The sequence below is a fragment of the Ornithodoros turicata genome, chromosome 1, assembly GCF_037126465.1.
Source record: "Ornithodoros turicata isolate Travis chromosome 1, ASM3712646v1, whole genome shotgun sequence".
NCBI classification, from domain to species: domain Eukaryota; kingdom Metazoa; phylum Arthropoda; class Arachnida; order Ixodida; family Argasidae; genus Ornithodoros; species Ornithodoros turicata.
Window position 1 is genome coordinate 151,493,926 of NC_088201.1, and position 24,922 is coordinate 151,518,847.

The following is a 24,922-nucleotide window of genomic DNA, read 5'->3' on the forward strand; positions in this document are numbered from 1 at the left end:
CACACAAAAAGAAAGACGGAAGAAGTAGCACACTTATTCATTTCTCAGCGCACGTTGGCGAGTGGTGCCCCAGAAGAACGGGTCGTCCCTAACCCGGTAAACAACCCTCCGTAACGTATCTTTTTTTTTTTAATTCCGCGTTAGCGCTGTGAAGCAAATATAGCTCTGAGAGCGATACAACCATGGACAGATGACAGCAGGAAGGACTGGGGGACAGGGGGTTAGTATGCGTCGTGGGCCGGACATTCGTCTGCCGAAAACCCCCAGACAGCACACTCGGTGGGGGGATTCGAACCCGCGCATCCTCCCAGTCTCCTTCTCACAGGAAAACGATCATCCTAATCAAAATGCCACGGGAGCTGGTCGCAACATATGGGCTGCACAGTATCCTAAGGAACCTTTTGTTGGAAGTGGCGTTCGGTTACCGTAGATCAATAATGCCTGCTTCACGCTGTTGCATTTTCATACGTTATGGATGAGGCGCGGCACTGTTGTCATGGCACCGAAGCACGGCAAACCAAAAAGCGCACCCACCAAAAAAGTTGAGCTCAACCGAACTTTATGCGGTACAGGTTGCCTCCGGCTATGCAGTTGACCAATGAGCGCAAGCGCATCACTGCTGGGCTGTCACCGTTGCTTTCCCATCATCGATGCCTTTGTTGAAAGCATGGTGGCGAAACAAGTGCTCTGTATGCCGCAGATGCGCTTCAACATGCCCCGCAATATGCTTCGCATGCGGACCTCATCACCGCTGCCCGCTCATGGCGGTCTGTCGAATGGGGCGTGCTGGGGAGGAGGCGTTATCGGTCACACTCGTTTTCCGAGTCAAGAACGCACGTGTCTGAACAGTGTGTCGTAAGACAACCCGCTGTGCAACGGGGAGAAGTTAGAGTGTGAACCATGCATTATGCCTGTGTGTCCAGAGCACGCGGCATGCAGCTATTAGCTTCCTTGGTTCTTACTAACAACGTCCCAGACTGAGGGACAAAACGCCCAATGACGCCTTGGGTAGTGAGACCTTAGAAAATCTAATACCTTTCTTCTTGCTCTGAATTATTTGCACCGATCATAAGTTGAGAAAAGTTGCGTTCACATCACAAGGTAGATGGGGAGAAACCCACGTTGATACAAGGGTGTCAGTCACATAAAAATATACTTGCCAGTAAATATTTCTTCTATTTCTCATTGTTTCCTTATTTCTGATTTTTTCTTTCAGCATTGCTTTCAAGAGCACAACCTTATCCCGGACACTCCAGATGTTGCGTTGGCAATGGTACGATGGTATCGTACAACATTCTTCCGCTAGTGCGATATCGACTGCTATCGGCAAATAAAATATTTTATTACCACTAGGAGGCTGTGGCTCGTATGTTTCTCTCCCAAAGGAGTCATTGCAGGGATGCTGTATTGCACTATAGTAACAGCTTGTGCCGTAACCTAACGGACTTTAACCTAAACTGATATTGTACCTTCCATTGTGAAAATTTCGAATGGGGAATTCTTCAGACTTCGTAATGGTATTTAGCCGAACTGGTTGGTACGCAACATAACAATTACAATGCGGGGCTTTACTTCGCGAGACAACGCGACCATGAGCAACAACCGCGAAGCAAAGAACAGGGATGACAGAAGAAGAGCACGACAACAATGCTAACGACTACCCTTTTATTAAGAGGAAGTATGCTTAAGAGCCTGGATGCTCGAGGCATGTGTGTTCGAAGAAATTGACTTCCTCGTCAAACTCGTATAGAAGTCTGACTCCTTGATAAGGTGTGCGTCAATTATTTCTCCAGTATCGCGTGTGGCGGCCTTATCTAGTATCATAGCGGAACGTAGCTGAGGTTTTCGTATCACCAAGCACAAAGCGCACTTGTAAGCACAAAGCAGTGAACACAGAAAGAAGTTCATTGACTGTAAATGCAATGTTTTGTATGGGATTTGTATGACCTGCGGCAAAATATAGAGGGTGTTTCACTGAAGAGTGACCACTAGTTACTAAAAAAATGTACTTGAAATAAAAATTATGTTAGGTTTCTTGTGAAAAAAAATGTGAAAAAATTCCCAAGGAACGGTAACTTTTTTTGCGCTAATTATAAAGCCCATGGCCACAAAACCCAATTTCAGTCACAATTACAGGAAATTAGCGCAAAAAAACGTTATCTTTCCTTGGGAATTTTTTTAGTTCACTTAAGCTAATTAGACAAATTAATGAAGTACACTGATGGAAACCACCTGTTTGGGCGGCAAAAACCTTCACAAGTATGACGCCGAAAGTTTCCAATTTTTATCTCAAGTATTTTTTTTAATAATTAGGGGTGACTCTTAAGTGAAACACTCTGTATACAGGGTGTCCCAGAAAACGTGTCATTGCATTATAATAAAAAAAACTCTACCACCTAGAGTCATGCGGTCAACGGCATTTGTTCTTACTTGGTTTTCGCCACCTCCTGATGTAAATGTCGTGTGACGTAAGTTTAATTATGTAAATTTTTGCGAACTAAAGTCGGAAGTTTGCCAAGTAAAGGTCACTTTTTTACCCCACCAGTGTGAAGAGCGTGTCTAATTTACTCAAATTAACAATAATTAACAGGGATATTCAGCAGCCATCCCATCGTAAAAAATAGTCGGACATCATGTTCTACGGAGCTCCCTCAGGATAGCGCGAGACGAATTTTTCAGCGCAATCTTTTTCAGTCCGACGAAAGGAGGTTGGGAACCCAGCCCACCCCGCGCGGCATCACAGAAAGAGAAAACACAGGATTAGCTTATCGCGTCCGACTTTCGCTGGGATAATGCTTTCACTGTCCCAATTTTAGGAACTGTTACTTTTTCTGCTAGGTACGTTCGATTAGGCCTGCACTCTCTGAACCAGCTTCGGGCGGTGTAGGGCCAGTTCTCAACTAACTCAGCACTAGGCGAGCTCCAGTTCAACGGTGCAACATTAGTTCCGCCGCGAAACGAATATCGAAGTAGAGCGCTAGTGCAGGCCTTCTGCTCTCCACGAGCAATCTGCAATCTTCTGCAATCTTCTGCTCTCCACACCGCAATGGATTGCAAGAACGCGTGTGACATTTCAATCACATGTGCATTGCTGCTTTTTAATTTCGAACACAATGAACTGTTCAACAATAGTGCAAACAGCAATGGAACTTGTGGATTCTGACAACGAGGACGAAGAATTCGACGACCTGGTAACCGTGATAGCGGTGAATCTTCACCGAACTGACAGGAACCGTGTACCAACGTACACCGAAACTGTACCCAAGCAGCACAAAGGACTGGGATTCGGCTGGGAACGTAACGGGGGTGATGGGTTCGAGGTGGCCGATATCGCCGTCACGAGCCCGACTGCTTCCCGACTATGTGAGGGGGAAGAAATGAGGGAGAGGGAGAATACGTAAAATTATTTCCCGATAGATCCCCGTTCGTGTCCCGGTCAGAATTCTTTCCCGATAGATTCCCGTTTGCGTCCCGGCCAGGATTCTTTCCCGATGGATCCCCGTTAACGTCCCGATCTGCTGTGGTGTACTGGCTAAGTATTTCTTCCCGCTCCTTTCCCGATGTTTATGCAGATTCGGTAACACGTGTTCAGATGGTACAGCTTGAGACAAAGTTTCTGAAACACGGGTATTCTGTATTGGACTTCTCCCAGCCACCTTTGGGGAATGCTTGTTGAACAGAATCCTTGGGAAAAATCTGCTCAAGGATTCTGTTCAACAAGTGTTCCCCTTTGGCCGCAGGGGAGGCGTGGAGAAGGGAAATACAAAACACCCGTGTTTCAGAAACTTTTGTCCCAAGCTGTACGAGACAGTAAAGCATCCATTCAGGAAGGAATTTGGCTGTCTGGTATGAGGTAACTCTTTCAAACATTGGGCTGCAGTTCACTTCATGTGTTGCATAGTTCGCTCAGTTTCAATGACTGAAAACATGCACACCCAGCAGCCTGAACAGAAGTATTAATGGAGCTTCACCGCAAAGCATGCAAGTACAGGATACTCGGGAAGGGTCGGCCACGCCCGAACGAAACGACCGAATCCCCCGAAACGAAAAACTCACGTGAAACGAAACGAAGAGAGCTTTAGCAAGTTGAACTGATCGGACGAAAACCGTTTTGCAAAGTTTGGTTCGGAGGGAGTATGGAACGCCGTTTTGTGGTGAACGTGGCCAGAGTTCCTCAAAAATACTCCTGCCGCATTCTGGTCATGCACTGCTATAAGTGTGTGTCCTTGACCCCACCAGCAGCCTTTAAGTAGATTCATGGAACATAAGGGACCTGTGATGTACACGATCGCACACAGTCAGGAAAAGTGTAGCATTTAACCTTGCTTTCCTTGATTATAACAAAAAAAGTAAGAGAAAAGAAAGAACGCTAGAGAAAGGGTTGGCAAAACAGTGAGTGTTTTGTTGTTGTTTTTTGATTCTATCGATCTCTCGCTGTCAGATTGCAGTGCCGATCTGTTGACAATCATAACGAAGTAATAGCTTAGCTTTGGCCAATCTCATGTTGCAATTTTGCTTCACACACAACATTCAGTGATTCTTATGAAAACAGCAGCATTTCTCGAAAGATCCTGGAACGGCCACTATCTCAAGAGGTAGTACGATTCTGCCCGTCATATTTCGTCCGCCAAGCCATTGCGCGGAGATGTTGGCTCCATGCCCATTTCAACACAGGCTCACCCGCACTCGCCCGCGCGTCGTCGCTTGTCTTCCATGCCACCAGCCAGCGCTGCCTGTCGCGCATGCGCTGTTTTTGTTGGGTTCGCTTTGACTGCTGTAAGCAGCCCCCCACAGCTCTCGCAAAATCTGTATCAAAATGCGTGTTACTGCGCACGGAGCAATCCGTGCCTCTCTATTGGTCGGAAGCCACAAGATTGTCCGGATTGGTTGCCATAATTTGAAAACGGCACTTCGCGCTAGCTCGCCTGCGTGCTGCGTTCCAGTGGAGTGCAGCTGTAGCTTCCACAGTTTCGCCACGAAAACCACCGCCCCCCTTGACCACGTGATCATCAGTAACGAATCACGACAAAGTAGCCGGAAAACGGCGCCAAAAAGCGCGCGCTGGCTGATTGAACTGCGCATGTGCGCTGCCTGCCCTCTCCACACTCTCTCACTCGAATTATCTCCCCCCCCCCTGTTCCGAGCGCATCGCCAGGCCATCTGCTAATATCATCGGGAAGCAGAAAATGAAAATCCAGACGACGAAGGAATTCACATGTACAAATTTATTGACACGGTAAACATATAAACAATAAACAACATTTGAATGCAAGTAAATATACACGATTATTACGGAATACTGCAGAATAAATAGTGCCGAGCAACAGAAAGCGTGACCATCATATTATACAATCCTTAACGGAACCTATTCGGTTTGGAGAAAGTAGATATTATTATACACATATAGAGCACGTGATGAGTCGCAGAAGCCATCCGCTTCATCCGAGCACAACTGTCGAATGTTCTGGTGACAGGGGCCAATGCTCGCGGATCGCAGGGCCACGAACAGCTGCCAGTGTCTGAATGAAAAAAAAAAAAAAAGGAACCTGTTAACGATATGGTAAACCCGAGCACAGGCAACGTTAATTGGCTGAATACGCTCTGTAAGACATGCTATCGTTACGCGCCTAATGTCGACTAATGACAAAATTCGTGGAGCCCTGCGTACGCGATGCACGATGTTTTCCTTTTCATGCACACCAGTGTATTAAACATGAGACACATTCAAATAGAGGAACAAAACGCAACAAGTAACGCCACGCAGAATCATCAACCCGATCATGACTGATAACCGGCAGAAAGTGATGTAATACGGGACAAGGCATACCTTCATGCACACAGTTAGGCGACAGTATTAAAAGTCTGATCACTGACATACATCATACGTTTGTCTGCTTACCTTCCATTCAGGCGTTCGTCCATGGCTCGAACATCTTCGAAATCCACGAAACGAAATCACCGTCTGCTCACATACGTAGACGCCAGCTACACAACGGTCAGACGGGTCGGCGCCTCGGACAAACGAACGCGGGCGAATCCACCAGTCCTCCTCAGGTACCCGCGGACGCGGCTGTAGAGTATGTACCACTGCGCCCATACACCATGTTGCAAGCCCATTGGCCTAGACTGTGCGCGCGCTCCGATTGGTCGAGAACGTTTTGAAATCGCATTTTGTAGCGCGCATGTGCGTACAGCGTCTCGGCCGTTTCAGCATAGTTTCGAAATAGAATGGACGGCATGTCGTCCTCCCGTGTTCGGTGGTGTCAATCGACAGAACAGTTTGCAGAAATATGTTCGCGGGTTTATTAGTCTGTCCTTGTGAGTCTACGCGTGTTGTGCTGTGTCTGGACACAACTGTTATCCCACGAACAATTTGTCAACTGCGGTACCGGAAAGCTTCATGAGTTGGAGCGTGAAGAACAAGTTCGAGCGCCGTTGGACTTCGAGGACCGTCAACAAAGACAGGATTACGTGCCACACAAGCGCTTTTCGCTTCGCTATAATGGATGCACCGCAGGCAGCGAAAGAACATGCTTATCATGAAATGGTACGCACTCATGAGACTGGCTCGGTATTAGGAGTTGAACGGTGTGTTCGTTCTGCTTCATGTTCGAACTTTGTCCCAGTGTGTCAGCAACGCAGTGGGCTTTGTACGCAGAGTGCACCCATGTATCAGATGTTTGAATTAGTGCTTTGTATCAAATAAATCTTTATTTTACCCCAAAATCGCTTTAGCTACTTTGAATACCGAGTAACGGCGGCAGGCCTGAAATCCAGTAGAAGTCGATGGTAGCCAGGACCGACCGAAAAGCCAGCCAGACATGGAGGCTCCTGATTGGCCGACTGGTTGTGCATAATATCCACCACGTCGCAATTTCATTGGTCGTGTGCCCAGTGTTGTGTGAATTATCTCAAACTATGGGCTCTATGGGGAGCTGTTGGAGCCTGAATCCACCGGTTAAATGAGCCGCAGCCAATCATGATCGAGAAAGGTCACGTGGGGGACCGGAGCCAATGGAAAGTAAATAGCCGGAATTTGGCGGGAAATGCCAGCGGCGACACTATTGTCGCGGCGGCGAAACCCGCTTACTGTGCCTCCTCTGCTGCGTTCTCCTTCGGCGGTTTCATTTGAAATCTGAACGGTGGGCGCCGCGTTGGCGGTGTCTTTCGTTGGGAGGGAAGTGCGTTTGCCGATCGCCGTTTTATCCGTGTGTTATGGTGCCTTTGATCGTGTTGTACTGTTTCTCGCCACAAGCATCGGTCTACGAAGAGCCAATTGGATTTCAAACTGAAGTGTTGTCGTGAATTCTGGCTCGATGAACATGTTCGAGCGCCGTCAGATCTGCATAGCGGTGACAAGAAAATACGATTCATGAAGCAGCATTTTATGTTTGACGTGTAGCAGGCAAGGACGTGATGATCAAGCGATTGTGCGCATGTATGTGACAGTTGTTCGTTGCTGGGAATAAGCTGTGCCGATATGCGTATTTTGCAAGTTTGAACTTTGTTCCAGTGTGCTAGGAAGCGCTACGCAATGGACTTGTTGGTTGCACGTTGTCAACCATGTACATAGTTTTGGTTTTTCTCTTCTTCGTAAGCTGACTAAATAAAAGCGAACTGCAGGAGCCGTTTTTTTTCAGTTCCTGCGAGCCGACGAAGTTGTTGGGTTGTCAGCTTCTTGCGCGCGTCTTAGGTCACCTGCGACAATTCCATGTTCCTGGATCAACAGGACTCAGTACACTCAGTGCATGTATATGTGTCAACCTGCCGATTGTGTCAGTATAAATAAATTTGTTCATTACGACACTTTTCACAGTTGTTTGGGAATCACGGAATAACTTTACGACGTGCATGAAAGGTAGTACAGCTAGTAGACTTAGAGGTGAGGGGTAGCCGGTACAGGCCAGTATGGAAAGCAGAAGTCAGCAACAGCCAGAACCGGTCGGGCTGCGAGCCGGACGGAAAGACTTCTGATTGGAGGATTGAGGAAGCAATCGCTGTACTCTCATTGGTCGTGTGCCCAGTGTTGTGTGAATTTAGCTATACTATGGGCTATATGGGGAGTTGTGGAGAGCTGCTGTAAGCTGTAACGGTCGTTTCTCGTCGCCGCGTGTAGTTCGCGTAATTGCGAGCGTTCCAGCAAGTCTAAAGCATTTTAGAGGCTTTGTATTGTTGTTCTCACCTGATGCTGTCGTTCTTGCAACCCGTCTGATATTGCAACTGTCTGTAAGTGGAAGCGCTTCTTCTAACCGCGAGCAGACCAGTCGGTCTCGTTTGACATGTCAAAGAGTGAAGACGCTGCCTTGCATGTGAAGCCAAATCGTTCTTCGCCCTCAGGATTATTGCTGTTTCAGGTGTGTAATTAATATAACTGTGAAGTAATATGTTCGACTGCGCCATGCATTCTCATTCAGGGATCTGCACAACGACAGGGAGATAGAACGCCAATTGAAGTCGACTGTATGCTTTGTGCAGACGGTATGTCATATGTCTCGACACTGCTCCACATATAGGTGTCCTGCCATCGTATTTTCTGGAACGATATTTCTTGCAGGTTCAGCGTGTATGACGCAGCGGCCTCCAGCAAGAGAAACTCAAGCACCGTGTTCAAATGTGGTGGGGACTCTTGCTCGACATGACAACGCTTAGAAGTGCTTTTTCGAAAGAAGGACAAGTTGGACCGGAATGAGTGCTCTTTTGCGTTGTTGTTCACCTTTCGATCATTACCAATTTTTGTGCCCCCGTGAGTTCAACGCTCAGGTATGTTGATGATAAATGCGTTAAAAGGTACGTACTCCGGAGTGGTGAATAAGGTGATTTGTTGCTGCTATCTCCTGTTTCGTGAGGGTTCTTGTCGGTACTCATATACCGCAGGCACGAGCGGCTTTCTTTGCAGAACATTTCAGGAAACCAAGACTGCAGCATTTTCAAGATTGCCATAACCAGCATCAATGCAGCCAGGGGAATGAACGTGTAGTATATTTCTATTGTCGGGAAAAACTCACGTGACCTCAGACGTCGGGCCAATCGTTGGGCCTCGGTAGAGTAGTTTTTTGCTTTGTTTTATTTTGTCTCCATGGGTGACGCGTGACGTAAAGCGACGCTGCCGAGGGGTTCTCTTTCCCTTTCCCCTCTGTTCTCTCCCCGCTTTGGCGGTTCTAGATTTTCGTTCGCATCCGCTCGCAAATAAAACGCGGAAGCGTTGGCTCTTTCTGTTGCACAAGGTGCTTTATTTTTCGGGATTGGTATTTCCAAATCACACATATGCAGTCTTCTGTATCTTCGCCAAACACGAACTTGACATGAACATTGTTTCTGAAGTTCGAGTAATATACCGAAGCAACTTCACATTCACTGTTAGCTGATATCTCAAGTGGAACACTTCACAGTAGATCAGTAAATTCACTGCACAGGCACACACATTCACAAATCCAGGACGACAGGAAACATGTCCATATCCCTTTGCTGCTTGTATAGTGTCACATGTCAAGGCTGTCACACCAAGGGACCTGTGCAGCTGCTAAGCCAAAAGATGATGTTCCAACCACTCAGAGTGGCATATCCATTCTATTGCGTCCATGCCGATGCTTTTCTGAAGCAGATATGAGTTGAGCAGTACCTAGTTGATACCTGAGCAAGAAAGACCAGAACAGGGATCAGAAAACGTGAAAACTAAAAATTCTGCCGGCCGAAATGCTGAGTATATGCCACAGGTGCGGTGCTATGCTATGCTACGCTAAGCGGCAGAATGGAATAGGAACTGACTTACCTGCCATCGAGTGGAAAAACACAGTGTTGATCCTCCTTGAATCGTTGTCGCGCCAAGCAAGCGAATCAGACCTGCGCCTTCCACTTATCTATCACTGAATTTACTTGCAGAAGTATCCAAGAGGATTCGAGTGTTGCAGAGTCGGTATCGACGGGCACTAAAAGCCATCCAAAGCGGTACCGGCAAAGATGCTTTGCGTGCGTCCCTGCTGCACCATATTTCGAAACTTTACGGCAAACTGCTCCGGCACCCCAGACACGGCGGTGCCCGCTTTCCCGCGCCACGAAAAGGTTATAATTTCAAACCGACCAATGAGCGCTCGCATACCAGGGGAGCGGCCGCAGGAGCCAATGGGATGCTCTCGGTAGAGAACTCCCGCTTCGACGTAAAAATTTTGACGTTTCATGACGTTTGATGACGCGAAAGGCTCGCAGCGCCTCACTTTAGTCCGCAAAGGAACTCGCGAGTTTCATCCCCTTGAATGCAGCTCTCATGTCAACATCAGCAAGCTCTGATCATCAAGACAGCTCTGATGTTAGCATCAGCCAGGGCAGCTCTGATGTGATTTGGGACACTGTATTGATGCTAACATCAGCTGGTGTTAGCATCAAGACAGTGTCCCAAATCACATCAGACCTGATGTCGCTTTTTTTCAATAGGGATGCTTCTTCTTGACCATGTTTTTTTTTTTTTGCTTATTGACGTTTTTGTGAAGGAACGCTGGATATGTGCACACCATTGGCTGTCAGCTCTAGTCCCGGTCAGCTGTCATTTTTGACAGTTTTCGTTGTAGTAATTGCTAGACATTTGCACCAAAGGCGCTGGATGTGAACTATTTTCTCCTTCCTGGACTTGCATTTCTCCCTAGTCGTTGGCTTTGACATTTTTTCATAACTTAAATTTTCTCTTGGTAACTCTTGAGTTTCATAATCCCTACACTGTACAGTTTACCATTTTTGATAAAGCTCATTCCACATACCGTGCACAGACTATTTTATGCTGACATGCAGCAATTGTTGTGTTACGTCTAGTATTACCTGCCATTAATTTTTGTGTCTGGGCAGTTGAAGCGTGAGCAGATAGGCAGACTGCCTATAGGGACCGTGCGACACCTACAGGGAGCGCGCTGCTCCGTCACGACAGCGCCGCCAGTGGCGGTCTTGGACATATCCGACGTGATACCACGCCGCCCGTTCTATGCATTCTCAAGTGGAACCGTAGCTTGCGTGGCGACCTCCGTAATTAGAAGGGCTAATGTTCGAAGTGCAAACAATGTGGAGCCTTTCTGGGGCGCGAACGAAGATAATGGAGACAAACTGCAGAGAAGCAACCACCGTATTTATAATGCATCTAACAGTACGGAAGGAGAACAGCCACTCGCGTCTGCCCGGTCAAAACACCTGTAAGTGATACGTCGAGAGGATGGTTATTTGACTCCTCACAAAATGGCTTGCTAGCGAAGGTTATATACGTCTATTCCTCTGACTCCAGCCATTTGTAATATCATGTTTTTGACCGAGTCTTGTATTCGTTTCGTCGTCTTTGCACACACATAGCTTCGTCACTGAAATTTACATCGTGCGTCCGTTTTATCCATACAAATAAACACGTGGGGTCACAACTTATTGCCTGAACTCGTACTGCAGTTTTTTCCAGTATTTTCAGATACAATAACTCTAAAGAGATCCTCAAAGAAGAAAGTATATGAGTTTTTACCTCGGCTACCGCCGTAAGCTCGCGGGACGACAGCTGTGAAATGGTCGGTGAGTAAATACTAAACCTTTTGGACAACGTAGAACTTCTGTTCTCACTGTGAGACTCGTCATACCGAGAGCAATATCAGCTCTGGGCACTGGCGATGAAACACCTCTATCATTATCTCGAAATAGGTTGCCGTTTGGTCGGTGCATTTGACGGTGATACAGTACCCAGCGGCGTTTCACCGTCACGAAAGTGGCAACTGTAAATCATTGATCATTTTGCAGGTCCTCATTCAGTTTCATTGAAACTAGAACAAAAGAAATAGAATATATTCGCTGATGTTGTGCACACCTCATGCAATGGCCGAACGCGCGTCATAAACGCTATTCGCTGCGAGTCTAGTGACCTCGGTGGTATTGGAACCATAGAAATCACGAGAAATGAAGCATCCGGTCCCTAATGAAGAGTTCTTTTAGGTGCTGGCACAGTTAGCAATGCTGTGGCAAAAAAAGATACCCGCACTTCAGATGTAAACAAAGCTGGCTACCGGGCGGCTATCACGCAAAGGTACTTTCTCCGGAGGCCGCATCGCGGCGCCACCAGTTTGTCGCACAGTCCCTATTACTGCATAACTTTTTCTTTGAGACACCACCACTTGTGCAGGCAGACCGCCTCTTGCTGTATACTTTTTTCTGTCTTTTGAGACACCGTTGACGTGCCAGTGGTTACGAAACCAGGCTGCATATTACTGTACGATTTCCCCCCATGCAGCAATTTTACCGTTACGTCTAATATTAATGCTACAAGCCGTTCATTTCTTCCTGGGCCACTACCGAAGTGCAAGTGGTTAGGCAGACTGCCTATTACTGCATACCTTTTTTGTTTCCTTTGAGAGACCACCTCTTACTCTGTACGTTTGTCCCCCTTTTGAGACACCATTGAAGGGCCAGTGGTTACGCAGGCAGGCTGGATATTACTGTAGACCATTTCCACCCTTTTCTTTTCATGCTACATTGCCAATGACAGTAGTTATGCGGACATGCTGCATATTTCTGTATACCCTTCTTTTTTGTTTTTCATTTCAGACACAATTGGCATGCACTGGGTGATGCAGGCAAGCTGCTTATTTAGTATGCACCACTCGTCGTTTAGTCTATTGAGGTGCTACAAGTGTTGTGTCAGTGTATTTCCTTTTCGAAAATAAAATGTTGGGCTCTACACACACTGTTTACACTCGAAATTATTGTAATTCTTAAAAATAAGCAAATGAATGCTAAGATATGCATGGGGGGGGGGTAAATATGCATGAGGAGAGCCCCTGCCAGCATTATCGGGGATCCGCCGGGGACCTGCTGGGACCGAATACTTGCTGCCGATGTCGGTCCTTAATCATCCCGGTGTTGCAAACTGGAGGAAGGACCTTTATCGGCTGGTGGCGAGCCCCCGACTTTGTAGGATTCTTTCCCGATGCTGGACCGGCTTCGCCCCGGTCCTTTGTGCTGCTTGGGTAGTGAATGGTTATTTCGACTTCGAATTCAAACGTCTCTTCCGGCATTTACATTAACTATTATTTGCCGTGTGTCGTCTGCTGCCATTGCCGCCATTACTCTGCACTACCGTTGAACGGACCCCTGCGGGAGTGCAGAGTTTCCCTACACAAGGGCTACACTTGGCGTGCACTGGTTTGAAACGAACGAGACGGTGCACGGGGCGCTCGGCTGCAGTGGCGAAACGAACGGGCGAGCGCAGCACCACCGGAACTGGTTCAGCCAGTGCAGGCCTAATCGAACGTACCTACTATCACTCTGTGAGCTGGGTTTTGAACCATCTTTCGTCGGACTGAGCGCGGTGGCGCTCAGAAAGTCATCGCGCGTTATGGTCCGGTGCTCCCACCAAGATGTTCGGTTATTTTTTCCGAAGGGATAGATCGTGAATATTGCTATCAATTATCATGGGGTGAGTTAATGCGGCAGGCTCTTCATATTGGTGGGCTAAAAAAGTGACCTTTACTTGCAAAGTGCCCGAGTTCAGTTCGCAAATATTTACATAATTAAACTTACGATACACGATATTCACTTCAGGAGGCGGCAAAAACCTAATAAGAACAAATGCCCTTAACCGCATGATTCTAGGTTGCGTAGTTTTTTTAATTATAATTCAATGACACGTTTTCTGGGACACCCTGTATAGGGCAGACTGGACGATGTATCAATACTTGACTCAGGTAGAAGTTTGTATATCCGTAAGCCATGGCTTCGGGACACCTTACCGTTCATTCCAGTAGCAGCAACAACTGTGCTTTATGATTGTGATTGGTGAGTTTATAAAGGGTGTTTTCCCTAACGTGAAATAAGAGGTATTAGAAACTCTACTTACCTCAACAATATGGAGTGAACGCTATATTATCTCGGGGGAGATTTTGCCATGACCGCTCAGCAATTTAAGTTTCCCAGGTGATCTCCGAAATTCGCCAAGTCGGCCTCACGATTCTTTGACAATCTGGAGCAGACGTGGTATGACCCGGCAGGTCAGCGGCTACTCCAAACAGCTTCAACGCTCCAAAGCACGTGACCTTCCGACGTGGAATGAACACTGAGGTTTCGGATCATCTGCTTAGCAAAAGTTGGCAATGGATATCTCACTGCATGCGCCCATTATAGGATTTTAAAGAAACACTTTAAATAATGGCTGTCCAAGGAGCACAGCCCGCTGGCCCCCTTTTGGTCCGCCGTGGGTGAGCGATCCGACAGGGTCGGCCAGTGCTCTGGGGACGATATTGGTGGTCCTACATTCGTTTTGCAACATTGGGATGCAAAATGTCCGATGTCGGCTGTCAGTATCGTTCCTCAGCCCCTTCCCGAGGCATAGCCGATATCATGCACGCGGCGTCCCCGCCCTCCCTCACAAAGTTGCTCTGCGGTTACTAGTACGCTTCTGACCTATTCCGACCGAGATTGAAGGACCATAAAACTGTTCTATGGGAACGAACGACATATTTGTTAGACATTAAACGGCGTTCTTGGCAGCCAGTGCCGTCAACAGGTAAGGTTACATTTTTTTTCTGTTCATCTGAACAAACATTTTAAAGAAATAAAAAATATGACATACTGTACACTACGACATGTTCCATAAAAAGCAGACAAGAACTAAGTCGTCGTCAAAACATTTTGTGGTTAAACTGCGGAAGCCTTGACATTAATATTGTGAGGAAGAAGATGTTGGTCTGAAGTGCGGGAAACGCGCTCGAGAATAAATCATTCTTTTGGGCTACCGCCTAGCAAGTGCCTGCTCTTGCGATTCTTCTCCTAACATTTGGTGGAGGTGCTTTTCACCGTCCTCCTTTCCTCTCGCCTAATCCCAACCTGCTGCTACGAAGTGGGAAAATCATGACTCCCCCACCAGCGTCAGCTCCGGCCGGCTGTTCCGGACAACCCGCCCAGCCCGTTCCAGCCCCTCGGTTCCTTGCTCAGCAGCGCGACCCGCCGGTTTTCGCTGCGACAGACGACTTAAACGTCGAAGACTGGCTGGCACAAGTAGATCGTGTCGCCGCCCACAACAACTGGGACGACAGCATGCGTCTGGCAAACGTAGTATTCTACCTTTCGTCTACCGCCTTGCAGTGGTTTGAAAATAATGAGCCAAGTCTGCACACCTGGGATGCCTTTAAAACAGCGATATCGGCTGCTTTCGGTAAATCGGAAGAAAGGAAGCAGGAAGCCAGCAGGAAGTTAAACACTAGGCACCAAGAATACCAGGAGAACTTCACGTCCTACATGCAAGATGTCGTGTATTTGTGCCGACGAGTAGATCCCGGTATGGCTGAAAGCGAAAAGATTCATCATCTACTTAAGGGGCTGTCGGAATATTTATTCAACGGTGTCGCCTCACAAGCTTTCTGTAGCGTAACCGAACTCAGCCAAGCTTGCAGACGACCTACGCGGACGACGTATTTGTTCTCCTCCACCTATTTTGCCGTTCACGGGTCCGCCGCACTGCGGCAATGGTGCTAATGTCGATTCAGAGTCCTTGCTGGCCATCGTGAGGAGGGTTGTAAGGGAAGAACTAGCCGCCCTTGGTCATAACCAGCGTCCTGATTTGGTGACGACTCACCCCGTCCATCAGAACGGCGACAACAATAATATACGTAGGATGGTACAACAAGAAGTTCACATGGCGGCATCGGCTCTTTCTGCACAGCCACGGTCATATGCCGAAGTTTGCAGGTCGCCTCCTGCTCCATCCCCACCGCCATCCCATACGAGCACTCTACCGCCAGAACCTGTGTCTACGATCGCGCCTTTCCTGTCCCAAGCCCAGCCTCGTTACACTTGGGAGGCTACACAGTACAGGAGGCCACGGGCCTATTACAGACCCCCACCGGTTTGTTTTTACTGTCAGACGGCTGGCCACATTGCACGCTACTGTGTCCGTCGGCAAGAGGACTTGCGCAGCGAACGCTATGCGTCATCTTCTCGAGCGTACTACGGGCAGCGGTTTCCACCCGCCTATGATGCAGGACTCCCGTCTAGTAGATGGAGCCAACCTCCTTTCGGGAACAACCGTTTTGATGATGACGACTTACGCAATACGCAAGATTTCGAAGACCAGCCAAGGAAGAGACTAACGCGGTCACCATCCCCGCATCCCCGACGGAGGTCCAGGTCCCCCATGCATCAAACTATCCCGAAGTCATTTACTGCTCCAAACTAGAATCCGCAGCCTGTGGCACTTTTGGGGGTCAGGTTGCGCGCTGGACATGTCTTCAAAACCCCCCACCACTCGTTGAAAATTATGTTACGTTGGATTTTGACGGCAGCCGTTTGGAAGGACTTGTTGACACAGGAGCGACGATATCTTGCATTCCTGAAACACTACGTCGACGATTACGGGAGGTACTGACACCAATTACAGCAGAGCACAGCGTGAGACTTGGCGACTGTAGCGCCGTTCAACCCTTGGGGTACTGCACAGGGAGAGTCACTATTGGGTCGGAATTGTATGTGATTAGGTTCCTGGTGCTGTCGCGGTGCATCTCTGACGTCGTCTTGGGCTGGGATTTCCTCTCGTCTACAGAAGCTCTCATCGACTGCTCTGGCAAAATTCTGGACCTTGGAGTTGACGTGCCCTGCGGTGGTGATGACGTCCCTATGGCAGTTCCCGTCTCTGTACTGACAGCGTGTAGAGTCCCCGCTTACACCATGGCGGCTGTACGTGTGAGAATTGAGACTACCAAGTTGATGGCATGTTCTTTTACAAAACGGACGTTCTCCTTCAGACATCTTTATGCTCGCCTTGTTCGCTTCTTACTTCTGACAGAGGCCTTGGAGTAATATGGGTAACAAACTCTTCCAATGAAGATCGTTTCCTCCCCTCGGGGATACGGCTCGGAACATTCTCTTTCGGCGAACTGTCGGTCTCTGCTCTTCTCAGTTCGGCGTCAAGCACGGATGGTACTCCAAAGACTAAGGGCAATATAAGCCTCGTGGAAGATAGGATATCCCCTGATCTTCCGCCCGAGGACAAGGCACGATTTTCACACCTGCTTTCGGACTTCTCAGATCTCTTTGATGTGAGCGGGGCTCCCCTAGGTTCGTGCACCACGGTAAAACACACGATACTGACCGGGAACTCTCCTCCCGTACATAGCCGTCCGTATCGTGTGTCTCCCGCTGAACGTCGCGTCATACAGGACCACGTAAAGGATATGCTCAGCAAGGGCATCATCCAGGAATCCAACAGCCCCTGGTCTTCTCCGGTAGGTCGGGACATGGCGGCAAGGACGGGACATGGCGATTCTGTGTTGACTACAGGAAGTTGAACGCCGCCACTACTAAGGACGTGTATCCCCTACCACGCATCGACGACACATTAGATTCTTTGCATGGTGCAGATATTTCTCTTCTATGGATCTTCGGTCAGGGTACCGGCAGATCGCAGTCGACGAGCGGGATCGTGAAAAGACCGCGTTCGTAACCCCTGATGGGTTCTTCGAGTTTCGAGTTATGCCATTCGGACTCTGTAATGCCCCAGCAACTTTTCAGCGAATGATGGACACGATCCTTCGATCATTCAGATGGACCTTCTGCCTGTGTTACCTCGACGATGTAATAGTCTTCGCTGGAAACGTTGATGACCATATCCAGCGTCTAAGGGCAGTACTCGAATGCTTCCGTAAAGCCGGGCTTCAACTGAACGCAAAGAAGTGCACATTCGGAGGTCAACAAATAAAAATATTGGGTCATCTTGTTGACAAAGACGGCATCCACCCTGACCCAGACAAGATAATGGCCGTTCAAAACTTCCCTCCTCCGGAGAACCAAAAGTCATTACGCTCATTTCTTGGGCTATGCTCATACTTCCGCCGCTTCATCAAGGGATTTGCCAACATTACCGAACCTTTACAGCGCTTATTAAAGAAGGACGCGACATTTACCAGGACTTCAGAGCAAGAAGAGGCTTTTATGTCTTTGAAAACATCGCTGAGTTCCCCACCAGTCCTTGGCCATTTTCTGGAAGGTGCTCCAACCGAAGTCCATACCGACGCCAGCGGCCATGGCATAGGAGCCGTGTTAGTCCAGCTCGTCAACCATAGTGAGCGAGTCATCGCCTACGCTAGCCGCACGTTGTCAGATTGTGAACGGAATTATTCTATAACCGAAAAAGAATGCCTGGCAGTCGTCTGGGCATTGGGCAAGTTTCGTCCCTACATCTACGGCCACCCGTTTCACGTCATCACGGATCACCATGCGCTCTGCTGGCTGACCAAGATGAAGAACCCTACGGGTCGGCTTGGGCGATGGGCTCTGAAACTGCAAGAATACGACCTCTCAATCCGCTACAAGTCCGGCAGGACACACCTGGACGCTGATAGCTTGTCGCGGCACCCGGCTCCGACCACTACGGAGCTGTCCCCCAGTGTAGCTGCGCTCCAGTTCTCTGATATTGCACTTCAGCAGCGCCGAGACCTCGCACTTGCTGACGTCATCAATGAGCTCTCTTCCGCCGTTGGCCCTGTATCTCGGAAAGCCAAACTGTTCACCATCAGAGATGGCATTCTCTACCGCCAAAATTATCAGCCGCATGGTGAACAGTGGTTATTAGTAGTCCCCCGTTCACTGCAGCGTGATGTAATTGCGGCATGCCACGACGATCCAACAGCTGGTCATCTTGGGCTGTTCAAGACCTACAGCCGCCTACGTGATCGTTTCTTCTGGAGAGGAATGTATCGTTCTGTCTCCAAGTATATCAGATCATGCGCCCCATGCCAAAAAGGAAAGCCTCCGACCACGCCACCCGCCGGTCTCCTGCGTCCCATACCTCCCCCCGACGCGCCATTTCAAAGAATAGGTATCGACATGCTTGGTCCCTTCCCTTTGTCGTCAACCGGAAACAAATGGATAATTACGTCTGTCGACTATCTTACGCGGTATGCAGAAACTCGAGCGACAGCTTCCGCCTCCGCCGCTGACGTCGCTTCTTTTCTCCTCGAGCGGATAATCTTAAGGCATGGTGCACCTCAGACTCTGATCAGCGACCGTGGTGCAGCGTTTCTCTCCGAAACTGTCCAGAATGTAGTTCAGCTGAGCAACATCGTCCAACGCACTACCACCCCGTACCACCCGCAGACCAACGGTCTTACTGAGAGACTCAATCGAACGCTCGCCGAGATGATGTCCATGTACGTGACGGCGGATCACACAAATTGGGATGTCATTCTGCCATACATCACCTATGCCTACAATACCGCCCGCCAAGCGACCACAGGCTTTTCCCCTTACTACCTACTGTACGGCCGCGAATCTTTGTCCCTTCTTGACTGCCTCCTCCCACGGGTTAGCGACGATCCGCTCGATCCCGTTTCCGCCGCCGCTCTGTGCAACGCCGAGGACGCACGTCAGCTCGCACGGATCCGCACACACGACTCTCAGCAACTGCAGTCTACCCGATACAACGCGTCGCATCGCCCGGTATCTTACAACCCCGGTGATCTGGTCTGGTTATGGACGCCAACGCGTCGAGTTGGGCGCTCTGAGAAGCTCCTCCCACGCTACACAGGCCCTCATAAGGTCCTCCGCCGTATATCTGAGCTGAACTATCAAATAGAGCCATGCACACCCCCCGCCGACCGCAGAACGCCCGCCATCCAGAACGTGCATGTCATCCGGCTCAAACCATATCATGCGGCATGAGGACATAGCCGCCTTCGCCGAGGGGGGGTAATGTGAGGAAGAAGATGTTGGTCTGAAGCGCGGGAAACGCGCTCGAGAATAAATCATTCTTTTGGGCTACCGCCTAGCAAGTGCCTGCTCTTGCGATTCTTCTCCTAACATTATATTATAATACCGTAATGCAAATGCTGTTATGCATAGCTAGGACAGTGTCAGCAGGCTTTTTTCTTGTGTTTACATTGATCTTAACATGACTAAGAAGGTGACAAGAAAAATGTCAATACCAATCAAGCGAATGGACTGCCGTTGTCGGGCCTCTCTTCCTCCGTCTCGATCTCGAGCTTCAGCAAGGTACCGGCAGAATCTGTGATGCACCGCCAGCTCTGTGACATCCTTGTATTTTGTGCATCCTTGTTTAGGAGTGCCTCTAAGTATACACTGTTAGTTTTGAAACTAAAAATTTGGCATGTAACCTCACCAACAATGCAGGAGCAGACAGCTAGTGCAGAAAAATCCTGTGACTGAGACCCCTTTAAGGTTGTACTGGAGTGCCAGTGAATTCTGAACAGCCTTTTCGGCACTATTCTTACGGTGTCTTGAACAATATTTCGGTCCAAACGTGTGATCACTGTAACCTGCAACATGAGTGCTTCACATCACTGGCTTTTTCATTCAAAAATACAGCGCTGTAACTACGTGTATGGTTCCAATTGACTAACTTCTCCTTTTAGTCTGCCTCTAAGAGCGTTCGGTTGAAGGCTTGTAGTTCAGTGTCGATCGCTATTGGGAAGTTTCGCATGTCTAAAGACCTGAGTTATTTCCTTGCTGACCCAAGCCATGCTGAATTCTTCAACTTTCTTTTCGAAGCACTCTGTGGAGTTTTTGAAGTCCACTAGTAACGTACCAACGGTACACTCGAAACGTGTCAACAAAGTATATCGCACTGTTCAACACAGCCACCAATTCGGTACAGTTGAGCTACGCTCAAAGCTAGGGCGCACGCATCAAAAAGGCACGGTCGCATCAAAAAGGCACGGTCTTGAGGGGATTACGGTGGTCTCTGAGAGAGCACGCGACTTTCGGTCCTACTTTTCTTTCAAGAGGAGGCAGTGAACAAGTGTCCATTCGTGGAACCAAGCCCTCCCCTTCTGATTTGTTTCGGTATCAGTCTGTCTACCAATGTCATGATGACATTTATATTATGTTGAGTTTCTTACGTGCTGTCCGGGACATGTATGTAGGTGGGTATGCCAAAAACTTTTTTTTATTACTAACCTTTTTTGTAGTTTGAATCCCTCGAAAAACCATTGCACAGCACCAGAACACAAAGGCTACATAATGATCCAGTTTCACCAACCTTTTCAGCATCTGAACTAAGATGAACGGTCAATAAACTATCTGCTTCACTAAAGGAGGAGGAGAGGATTCACCACATCACCGATGGGAAAAAAGAGAAGTGTCTGTTAAGTTAAAGAATTGGCAACCCTTGATATTGGTTCAGTTAACCAGAGTTGGTGAAACCGGGCCTATGGAAGTCACCGAAAAATTCATCACGTCACAAACTAAAGTTTGTAAAATGAATTGAGTGCTAGCATGAAGCTTTGGCAATTGTGAGTAGCATTTGAACTGCTACCTATGTAGCTGCAGCATAATTACAAGTAATTCAGAAAAAGTAGTACAAAATTTGAGGGTGCTGTACTCTATCTTCCTCTGCATGGTACTAAAAACTGTGATGATTCCAAGTGCTCATCCTCTTGGCAAGATTCTGTAGCAGATTTACCAGCCATCTGTGTCCCTTTTTGTGGTACTGTGGCAAACTATCCACTCCACCCACATACCAGCATTCCTAGGTTACACATAACATGTAGTTGAAGTGTATACGAAGAGGGGAGTAAAGTCCTGTAGATCACATAAACAACATACAGAAACCGACACTGAAGATATTTGTTTAAGTTTAATTTGTAGAAGCTTTCGCTTGGAGGTCCATGCTTCCTCCCCGGGCAGCACAGCCGACGGGACCGATATCGGTGCGCCAACGGGGAACAGTCTCTTTCGACCGGGGCTCTGCTGGCTTACGGTACTGGCGCGCCGCCGATTTTGCAACACCGTTATCGGGCCGGGCCAGTATTGGCAGTCGGTACTCGTGTCCCATGCCTTCCCGATGCGAATTTGATGCACTTCGGACGTTGGTACTGGCACTACCCACTGTCATTGAGTTGTTTACTTATATTTATTATATTATGCTCCAATTTTAGCATCCAGTTCTGATAAGCAAGGGATCACTTACAAAAAAACATGCTGCATGTTCTACATACTTTATTGATTACAAGTTATCACAGGATGAAAGTTTATTCGTTGCTGGTTTGGCTTGTGTCTTCCTTTTGCGGACTTCTCGTCCTCCCTCCCGGTCAGGTGCGCCGGCTAAGTACCTCCCAATCCTTTCCACGATGTTGTGTCGTTTCAGTAGTACCTCTACAGGAAACACGGTAAGCAACAGTATCTGACCACATTGTTGTAAAAGTAGAGATAAAGGTGTTTGAAAAGGAAGTGACATACTCCAATGTTAGCATACAGTTCGGATAAGCAAGGGATCAGTTGCAAAAACATTCAGATGGATAAAGAAGCAACCAAAGAGGGAAAATTCTCGGCAAGCATCATCGAGGCACAAGGATGTCTGTATGAGAAACAACAATAGAGTAGAAACACTATTGCATAACCTGAACCACAATAATAAGCAAGCATGTTGAATGCGATATGATACTCACCAGTAATTAAGGAGTAGACTCGCAATGCGGGAAAGTCTTTTTTTTTTTCTGTTGTGCCCCCCTTAAGCTGTATTGAAACGCAACGCTGCTCTGTATAAGATTTTTCACCAGGACTCGGGCACTTTCAGTCAGCGGGTTTCCGCCCAGACGAGAGAGCTTTCCAATCTGCAAAAGTTGAACTGTTAAAAAAGGCAATTAGCAGAAGATAGCAACACGATTTCTTTCAAACACACATATTACCCAGCGCTATCGTGCTTTTTCATCAAATGCAGCATTAAGAGAAATACACGAGTTAAGTTCACGAGACTAATCATGACTCTACAAGAGTACTATACTTCTTACTTGGCAGGAAACTTACCAGGTATACTTTGGCTTGCTCATCTGACAGTGACGTTTCAAGATCAAGTAGCTCACTGCTTGTCTGAATTGGGAGTTCGGTAAAGTTTGGCTTTGCAATTCCTTTCTCCTGGGAAATTCTTTCGATGAAACCTTCCATTACTTGCAGTCGTTGATCAAGAGATTTCACTGCCCTCTTTATGTCAACCACTAGCAATAATATATTGCGGTCACCTCCTAGAGAATGATCAAAAGTGAGGGATCTAATTATCATTTCTCGCAGCTGTTCCCATATTGCACCTCGAACGCAGATGTTCCGAAAGCTACAAAATTCCAATAACTGTGACCAAGAATCACGCATCAACTGTCTGTATCAGCAGTGGCATTAGCACCTCGCATTATTAGCAATTGCAGCAGGTTCTATTTTTATATATATATATATATATATATATATATAGACAGAGAGGGTACCATGGAGAGCGCGTTCGCAACGCAATGAAGCAACATAGTGACGTTAAATGACCGTGGAACCTTCGCCCCATGTCCCGAATCCTACGGCCTCGACAGCAACAAATATCACATACAGGTTCGTTCCACAATAATGCCACAGATAATAGGAAAATGCAAACGTACCTTTCAAATACGTTGCAGACGCACACCGCCGAGGGTCAACCGTCAAACCTGCATGGAGGAGTGACGCTGCGCATGCGCGGCACAGCGCACGAGCGGAGCCCTGGGACGATGTCGCAGTTCGGCGTAACCCCAACGCTGTCGGTGATGTGTTGGAGAAGCATCGGGGACGGATGCGAACTTTGTCGGCGTTTGGCGTAACCCCAACGCCGCCGGTGATGCGTAGGAAAAGCATCGGGGACGGGTGCGAGCTTTGTCGGCTACTAGGCGGGGACGGGCTGGTGCGCGACATCCAGTCGGCACCCGCAGATAACCAGTAGCCCCGGGGGGCTCGCGATCGTTTCCCAACCCGCTGTGCTGCCCGGGTCAGGTCCTACCTGAGGAAGCGTAGACCTCCACGCAAAAGCTTGTACAAATTAAACTGACATCAATTACAACGTGAGCATCTCCTTTCGTAGGTTGCAGTGCGAAGGTTTCAACGAAGCGGGAAATGCTTGTGGCACGGACACCGCATCCTGTCTCCCTTGTGACTGCATTTGAAAATGCGACGGCGCTCACAAGTGTTCCTCAGGCGTCAGCTCACTCACCACCGCATTCCAGTTCTGAACTCGAGAGACTCTTCGTACGTAGGATACTTGTGTCGGGAAACATCACAACACGCGCTGAGTCACTTTGACACACTAACAAACCTGCGACTTCTATTTGAACAATGTGTTCATATGGTGGTGTCAACTGACATCGTCGAGACGCGAGAGGGCGTCAACGCCGCTGCCAGCTTCTCTCTCTTCTCTTCTCGTAACTGCCCGCCAGACAGGCAGCTCGCGAAAGAATGCTCTTTTGAAACTTCGCCAACCAATAGCGGAGCGCGCAATGTCTTTCGGCCAATGGGTATCAACTATGATGCCTGACGGAGCAATACCACGTGTTTATGACGTGCAAACATTTTTTTTTTGAGCCGCGAAAACGGGGAGCTATGGGTGCCTGGCTTGACACGCTACGGGTCACCGCTAATCAAGTTTAAACATGCGCGTAATGCAAACATGAGAGAAAAGGCTTAACACGAGCGCGGTCAAGCAACGCGCAAACTTCGACAAATCACTCGTTGGTCACCACTAAACAAGTCTAAACATGCGCGTACGGCAAACACGCGAGAGAAGGAGCACGGTAAAACAACGCGCAAACATCGCAAATCTATCCGACAGCCAGGCGCCTGAGCGGGCGCTGGGACTCTGGAGCAACCGAGCGCACATCTGCTCTCGACGGCAGCCAGCGAGCGAGTGACTGGGGCGCCGCGCCGCCAGTGTTGCCAACATTCTAGACGAATGATCCGCCAAAGTAGCCAACCGATTCCGCCAGAATCCGCGAAATTTTGCGAAGAAGCCGCTAAAATCCGCTTAACGCTGTAAAGTGCATGAACACGTTGAGATTTATGTATATTTCATCTCTGTTTATGGTGTTCAGGAGCATGCTTCGCATTCTCGTTCATTTCTTCTTCGTCGTACCTAGGAGGTCGTACTCGAAGCAGCTCCTCGCGTGCCGTCTCAAGCCCGTGT

The 24,922-nt window shown here is 48.3% G+C and overlaps 1 long non-coding RNA gene across 1 annotated transcript; it reads right to left on the bottom strand.

Annotated features, from left to right (window-relative positions):
- Window positions 1–22,006: 22,006 nt before the first annotated feature.
- LOC135371095 (uncharacterized) lies at window positions 22,007–23,424 on the bottom strand. Its single transcript, XR_010415509.1, has 4 exons — window positions 23,373–23,424; window positions 22,762–22,976; window positions 22,404–22,568; window positions 22,007–22,110 (listed from the first exon to the last, which is right to left on the bottom strand). It is a non-coding gene; the product is annotated as an uncharacterized LOC135371095 (long non-coding RNA).
- Window positions 23,425–24,922: the final 1,498 nt, after the last annotated feature.